Genomic DNA, 8,761 nt, shown 5'->3' with positions numbered 1-8,761 from the left:
AATATAGTAACTTTACAATATAGATTATGTCTACTACACACAAGATACAGTCCTTGGAGCAACAAAACTTCAAGGGTTACCCAGTATATTATCTATCGTCAGCCGGTCATTATTTATCGCGCGAGTACTATGTTCCGCATAACTGCCTTTCACAAAGAATTCAGCGTCCAGTCGAAGAAGTTCATCCATCATATCTTCGGCAACAGGAGTCACAACGTCATCATATTTGCCGAAGTTCCTTTTCCTCTTCGCCATCTTCGCGAGACACTTCGGAACAATTTGACTCATGTCTAATTTCGGGCAGCAGATTTTTATCATGATCATGGCAAACCTTGCGCCAGCAGCTAATTGGGCTCGCACAAATCCATGGATTCGAGGAGCATCTCGAAATTTTTCCATCAGAGCGGGAAGCGTCTCTGGCATCTTATTACGTGGAAACATGGTCCCGTAAACTAAAGACAAGGTCCTCGTGCAAAAGTCGAGAAAATTGCGGACCTGAAGCGCACGATCTTGAAACCTTACGATTTGGCGAGTCCGTTCAGGTGTGCCCCAAAAATTTGAACCATGATCACGTGCAAGCCTCAGAAGAGCATTAGAACGAGCTTCAACACGTTCATCTTCCGTAGCAGCATTCAAGAAGGCACCTATTTCGACAAAATCAGCGGGCAGCAAGAAGACAAGGAAAAAAGAAAGACAAAGCATGACAAGGATACGGAAGCACACCTGCCATATCCAAGCTAGCATCTGTCAGCAGTTGAAGCATAAAATTTTCTCGAGATGTAGCTGCAGCAGCATCAGCAACCGCGGAGTCTCTTTCAGCTATAGCATCTTGAGCCTGTTGGAGTGCAACCTTTTTCTCATCAGAGGATTTACGAGACTGTTCCATGAGCATAAGTGACTGTTTCTTTATAGATTGGAGTTGCTGCCGAAGCTCTTCCAAATCTCGCAGTGAATCTTTGCTCGATGAATCCTCAACAATTTCGACAGCAACATGTTTTTTCTTCGAAAGGGATGAAGGAAAAACCTCGGAAGGACCAGGAGTTGCAGTATAGTTATCAAATACCAACTGGAAAAGAAAACTTCAATATCAAAAGGATTGCACAAGAAAGAATTCCATTGATCTTCAAGAAATTTACATGGATATTACAGAAGGAGTTCTTCAAAAAGTACTAAGGTAAGAGAGATCTACCACCTTAATGGTTGGAGCATGCATATTGTTAGAGAAGAACATTGGGCTGCTAACTAAAGCCATGATTCATGGTGGAAGTTTCAGTTTTGGACATACATCCTCAATCTCATATGAGAATAATAATTGTTGCCACATGCTTATGCATTAAAGAAGAGTCCATTATCTGTTGTCCATGTTGTCCCGGTATGGATGTCTAAGTTGAGAATAATCAAAAGCGAGAAATCCAAAATGCGAGCTTTCTCCTTAGACCTTTGTACGAGCGGCATGGAGGTACCCCATTGTGACACTTGGTTAAAACATGTGCATTGCAAAGATCCAGGTAGTCCAAGCTAATTAGGACAAGGTGCGGGCACTATTAGTATACTATGCATGAGGCTTGCAACTTGTAAGATATAACTTACATAACTCATATGCTTTATTACTACCGTTGACAAAATTGTTTCATGTTTTCAAAATAAAAGCTCTAGCACAAATATAACAATCGATGCTTTCCTCTTTGAAGGACCATTCTTTTTACTTTTATGTTGAGTCAGTTCACCTATCTCTCTCCACCTCAAGAAGCAAACACTTGTGTGAACTGTGCATTGATTCTTACATACTTGCATATTGCACTTGTTATATTACTCTATGTTGACAATTATCTATGAGATATACGTGTTACAAGTTGAAAGCAACCGCTGAAACTTAATCTTCCTTTGTGTTGCTTCAATACCTTTACTTTGATTTATTGCTTTATGAGTTAACTCTTATGCAAGACTTATTGATGCTTGTCTTAAAGTACTATTCATGAAGAGTCTTTGCTTTATGATTCACTTGTTTACTCATGTCATTACCATTGTTTTGATCGCTGCATCCACTACATATGTTTACAAATAGTATGATCAAGGTTATGATGGCATGTCACTTCGGAAATTATCTTTGTTATCGTTTTACCTGCTCGGGACGAGCGAGAACTAAGCTTAGGGATGCTTGATACGTCTCCGACGTATCGATAATTTCTTATGTTCCATGCCATATTATTGATGATACCTACATGTTTTATGCACACTTTATGTCATATTCGTGCATTTTACGGAACTAACCTATTAACAAGATGCCGAAGTGCCGATTCTTTGTTTTCTGCTTGTTTTTGGTTTAGAAATCCTAGTAACGAAATATTCTCGGAATTGGACGAAATCAAGACCCAGGGTCCTATTTTGCCACGAACCTTCCAGAAGACCGAAGAGCATACGAAGTGGGGTCACGAGGTGGCGACACCACAAGGCGGCGCGGCCAAGGGGGGGCCCGCACCGCCCTATGGTGTGGGCCCCTCGTCAGCCCTCCGACTCTGCCCTTCCGCCTACTTAAAGCCTCCGTCGCGAAACCCACGATGCGAAAAACCACGATACGGAAAACCTTCCGGAGACGCCGCCGCCAATCCCATCTCGGGGGATTACGGAGATCTCCTCCGGCACCCTGCCGGAGAGGGGATTCATCTCCGGGAGGACTCTACACCGCCATGGTCGCCTCCGGAGTGATGAGTGAGTAGTTCACCCTCGGACTATGGGTCCATAGCGATAGCTAGATGGTTGTCTTCTCCTCATTGTGCTTCATTGTTGGATCTTGTGAGCTGCCTAACATGATCAAGATCATCTATACTGTAATACTCTATGTTGTGTTTGTCGGGATCCGATGGATAGAGAATACCATGTTATGTTAATTATCAAGTTATTACATATGTGTTGTTTATGATCTTGCATGCTCTCCGTTATTAGTAGAGGCTCCGGCCAAGTTTTTACTCTTAACTCCAAGAGGGAGTATTTATGCTCGATAGTGGGTTCATGCCTGCATTGACACACGGGACGGTGACAGAAAGTTCTAAGGTTGTGCTTTGTCTTGTTGCCACTAGGGATAAAACATTGGCGCTATGTCCGAGGATGTAGTTGTTGATTACATTACGCACCATACTTAATGCAATTGTACTGTTGCTTTGCAACTTAATACTGGAAGGGGTTCGGATGATAACTCTGAAGGTGGACTTTTTAGGCATAGATGCGGTTGGATGGCGGTCTATGTACTTTGTCGTAATGCCCAATTAAATCTCACTTGTACTTATCATGACATGTATGTGCATTGTTATGCCCTCTCTATTTGTCAATTGCCCGACTGTAATTTGTTCACCCAACATGCTTTTATCTTATGGGAGAGACACCTCTAGTGAAGCTGTGGACCCCGGTCCATTCTTTTAATACTTGAAATACAAATCTGCTGCAATACTTGTTTTTACTTGTTTTCTCGCAAACAATCATCTTCCACACAATACGGTTAATCCTTTGTTACGACAAGCCGGTGAGATTGACAACCTCCACTGTTTCGTTGGGGCAAAGTACTTTGGTTGTGTTGTGCGGGTTCCACGTTGGCGCCGGAATCTGTGGTGTTGCGCCGCACTACATCCCGCCGCCATCAACCTTCAACGTGCTTCTTGGCTCCTCCTGGTTCGATAAACCTTGGTTTCTTTCTGAGGGGAAAACTTGCTGCTGTGCGCATCATACCTTCCTCTTGGGGTTCCCCAACGAACGTGTGAAATACACGCCATCAGTGGATTAAAGCACTTAGCCAGAGCAAGGAAAGTTGCGGGTTCCTCTTTCTTTGGGAAGAAGTAGGGGAAGAGTCGCGACAACCCTGCTTTAGCTTGATCAATGCCCTCGCGTGCTTCTGTTCCATGAAACTCAAGGAACGAAACGGCGTCAAGAAGAGGATCATTGTCGGGGTCTTCAAGTTCAAATTCTTGAGATGTTCTACCTGTCAAGATAAAAACTTACTGATCAACAAACGAGTGAAAGAAAGAAAGTTCAAGGGATATGAAGTGGTTCAGATACTTACTGACAAAGCGACGATTTTGCGTCCTTATGCGCTTAAGGACCGCTTCCTCGCGAGCAGATTGTGCAGCTATATGCTCGCTCAGCGAAGTCTCGGCATCGTGAAGTCTCTTCCTAAGATCTTCGACACCAGCAGCATCAGTCTTGGCCTTGTCAGCCTCCGCTCTAGCTTGAATAGCATCTGATTCGGCCTTCTTACGAGCCTCTTCACTTTGCTCTAATTTTTGAGCAAGTGTATTGGCACGCTCGTTGACCTTCGCCAGTTTTTCTGCCAAGAAAGTTAAATTTAGTTAAAAACATCGACAGCAAAGGAGTAAGAAGGCAGATGCAAAAAGAAGCAGTAAGGCCTTACCTTCAGTCTTACTGGCATATTCACGGTACCCAATGAATTGGGCACCGATACGAATAAGCTCTTTGATCATAGGCTGTTAAAAAAAAGAAAGGGACAAAGAAAGAAAATGTCGGTATGAGAAAAATATGATGGCAAACAGAAGCAAACAGAGGAAGTATAGACAGTGACAAGAAAATTAAGAACTTACATCATCCAAGAGAGGGTTAGAGGAGCTACTCAATTGGAGAGTAGGCTCCGGGATTGTTTCAGTCCTTGCCCTTTTCGGTGAAGGGGCAAGGGGACTTGAAGGAGGAGTAGAAGCGCCGACGTTTTGTTGAGGAGGCGAGGATTCCTCTCCTTCAAATGGCGGATCCGAAACAACTAGAGTATGTGACGTACTCGTTCGAGCAGCCACATCAGCAGCTGGTACTTCTTCCTCATCATCACTACGATAAAATGTTGGTAGCATAAAAGGCAAGATAGACAAAAATCTTCGAGTACAAAAATAAAAAAAAAGAGAAAGAGAGGGGACTTACAAACTGATGAGGGTCTCAAGGTATGGATCATAAGCTGCCTTCTGATGTGAAGGAACAGCTTCTTCGGGTTTGGAGGTGCCGGAATCTTCGACATCATTCCTTTTCCTTTTGTTCTATGGAGAAACATCAGGAGGAGGAGATTGTGCCGATGCAGTGCCTTCAGAGGCAGCCTCCTTTTCAACAGATCCCGCAGATTTTTGAGAATCTGCGGGTTCATTCGCAAAAGAGGGGGCATCTTGGTTGTCATCGGTGACAACGGCCCTTTCCTCGACTTCTCCACCCTCAGGAAGGGGAGGAAGTGAGACAAGATTTGGATGGTTCTATACAAAAATAGGGGAAGATGTCAAAAAAGGAGTTACAAAAAAATAGCAAGGCAATAACAAATCAATCGACAAAGTTTACCTTAGGAAGCGTATTGGTGGCGCTGTATGGTTTTACACGACAAGAAGAAGGGACATAATCTTTTTCTTGAGAGAGGAGATTTTTCGGACAAGCTTTTCTAAATCCTTGACCTCCAAATCCACCGACAACCGATCTGCGTCCTCGTCGCCGGCATACTTCCGAGAGAGGATTTTTGCGAGCACGAAGAGGCTGCACTGCGATTCTAAGAAAATACGCTGTGATTTGGATACCCGACAATTCTTCGCCGCGAGTATTTTGCAACTCATGGATGCGAGTCATCAAGGCCTCTGTCGATGTTTTTCTTCCTCGGTAGCCTCCGCATCCCGGGAGCGGCGGCGAAGGATTTTTTCGGCACCATCGAAAGGAGGGATGTTGTCTTCGGCGCATCCATGGTTCTCCTCTTGAATGTACAACCACTTCTTGCGCCACCCTTGAGCTGAGTCGGGGAGTTTGACGTCGAAGTAATCGACGGTGGGGCGCACAGAAATAACAACGCCGCCTATATTATAGGCGATATTGGGAGAGCCATTGCGGCGACAAAAGAAAATGCGCTTCCATAGCGCCTAGTTAGGCTGGACGCCAAGGAAGGCCTCACAGAGGGTGATGAAAATGGAGATATGGAGGATAGAGTTGGGCGTGAGGTGGTGAAGTTGAAGACCATACACAAAAAGCAATCCACGGAGGAAAGGATGAATGGGGGCGGAAAGACCGCGGATGAGATGGTCGACGAAACTTACCCGATACCCCATTGGAGGGGTTGGGTAGCTTTCTTCACTAGGGAAGCACAGCGCCTTAGGCTTCTTGCTAATCCCCAGCTTCTTCAAGAGATTGATGTCCTGGGTGGAAATTTTGGACCTTTCCCACTCCGTGCTTCCCAGATCTACGGCAGCCATTGACGATTCAGGCGTGCTGCGCTTGATCAACCGACGCGGTGGCATCAACAATGGCGCAGGAATGCAGCTTGGAGAGAATGAGCTTAGGAAGTTGTGGGGCGCAGGAGAAGGTTTTGCAAAGAAAAGCGAGGAGAGCGGCGCGAGCGGGAAGTGCTCGAGGAAGAAGAAGGAGATCTTATATAGAGGTGCGGCGAAGCGGCGGACCGTTGGATGGAAAAAATGTGTGACGAGATGATAACCACGTGGAAACAAGGGTAAAAAAGTATTTTAACACTGGAGAAGTTACGGTACGTGCGCCAGGAAAAGCGGAGGACGTGTGTCCCCCACCTACACGACGTGTCAAGACAATGGATAATTTGGGCCCGCAAGGTAGTGGGAGAAAACTTCTCGCCATTTTCGGATTCGCAATCGTGGCTATCGTCAGCAATAACGTCACCTTGTCAGAGAGAAAAATTCGACTCAACAGCGGCATAAAAAGGCGACATGAAAAAATATCGGAGAGCCTTTGATCAAATACAAGTTTTTGATCAAATGCTCAGGGGCTACTTTGGAAAAATGAAAAGATCAAGAAAGGCAAAATAGAAATGGCATGAGCCTATGATCAAATACAAATATTTGTTCATAGCCTCGGGGGCTACTCCCATCGGGAGCGCTGTTCGCGCACCCGAGAAATTATAAACTTCGGGAGAGAAAGAAAATATAGCGGCATAAGGCGTGGAGCCTACAACCAAGCACAAGTCTTTGGCTGTAGCCTCGGGGGCTACTCCCATCGGGAACGCTGTTCGCGTGCCCGATGAAATCATAAAAAAGAAAGAAAGAATGAAAAGAAGAAAGACAAAAGAGCAACAGAGTATATTTCGAGTTATAAATAACTCTGCACATACTCCCATCGGGAGAGCAATATAAGTCATCTTTGACTCAATAAAATGTGCCATTCCAACAGCCGAATAAGCACTCGACAATATATTCTCAGAACGCCAAAGTTGCGATTAATTTCTGAATGCCGCAAAACTTTGCAAAGGTAAGACCCCAGATCCGTTCTGTGAGGCGTGGCGCCGTCTCTGACATCGGTTTGCTACTTTTATCCGTATCAATATATACGAAGAAAAATCCTAACGGACGCGTTAGGTACCCAATAAATATAACTGGGACTCGAACAGAATGGTAAGACCTTAAGCGGCACCTGTCGAAGTTTACACCAGTATCCCGAGATCATGTCCAGGGATGTGATTTTGAAGTAGGTTTTTACGGATTGCCACTAGAGCAGTTAACTAGTACCCGATCCAGTCGGATGAACTAGCCCCAACTACCATTATCCCTGCACAATATAGAAATTTATGTGAAGAAATATAGAAAGGTTTTGAATTGTCGAGTAAAAATAAACGGTGGAGATTTTCCACGACTCTGCGATTCAAGCAAAATCTCGGGAGCTACTTGACATAGGCATCCCCAATGGGCACTGCTAGATGGTGGTACCGGGGTTTCTTCGAAGGCCCACTACCCAAAGAATAAGAAGATTCGGAAGCCCAAGATATTGTTAAGAAAAGCTAGAGTTGTAATAGGAAGCATTATTTGTAATCTTGCGGGAGGAGTTAGAAACCTACCGGACTGCAGTAACTTGTACAATACGAAACCCTCGGCTCCGCCTCCTATATAAGGGGAGTCGAGGGACGCGAAAGGATCGAATCATTGTCTCTCAAACCCTAGTTTTTACATCGTCGAGTACTTTTCGGCTGAAACCTTCGAGATCTACTTGCCCTCTACATCCAACGAAACCCTAGTCTACAATCTGTAGGCATTGACAAGTTAATCCCTTGTCAGGAGGGTTAAGATTTTACCTGCAGGTATGCATACATATATAATTGAAGCACATATGTGTAACAAATAAAATATAGATAAGAGATTTGTGAGTAGCTGATGGTGCGCCAGAGATGGCGCCAGACAATCTTGCTGAGCGTTGTTGTGGAAGCGGTTGGGAAACCCCAAGAGGAAGGTGTGAAGAGCACAACAACAAGTTTTCCTCGATACTGAAACCAAGGTTTAATCGACCGATGGGAGAAATGCGTGACTTACGAAGGTGTTGCTTGGTCGACTAGTGGCAGCGCGCACTACCAGCGTCAGCAACAACGTGGAACCTGCACACAACACAACCGAAGTACTTTACCCCAACTTGCAGTGAGGTTGTCAATCTCACCGGTTTGCTGAACACAAATGATTAGACGTAGCGAATGGAAGTAGATGTTTGTAGAAAGTAAACAGAACATGATTGCAGTTGAATTTATCAGTAAAGAAAGAAGGACCGAGGTCCACATGTCACTAGAGGTGTCTCTCCATAAAGAAAATAGCATGTTCGGTAAACAAATTACAACTGGGCAATTGACATAATATCGATCGATACATGACAAGATGATTACTATGATAATTTGATATTGGGTATTACAACATAATACATAGACCGTAATCTAACTGCGTCTATGCCTAATAATCCACCTTCAGGTTAGCGTCCGCACCCCTTTCAGTATAAAGTTGCAAGCAACAGACTATCGCATTAA

This window comes from Lolium rigidum, chromosome 2 (assembly GCF_022539505.1).
Source record: "Lolium rigidum isolate FL_2022 chromosome 2, APGP_CSIRO_Lrig_0.1, whole genome shotgun sequence".
NCBI classification, from domain to species: Eukaryota; Viridiplantae; Streptophyta; class Magnoliopsida; order Poales; family Poaceae; genus Lolium; species Lolium rigidum.
The sequence above is the reverse complement of the archived record's forward strand: the minus strand, read 5'-3'. Positions refer to the sequence as shown.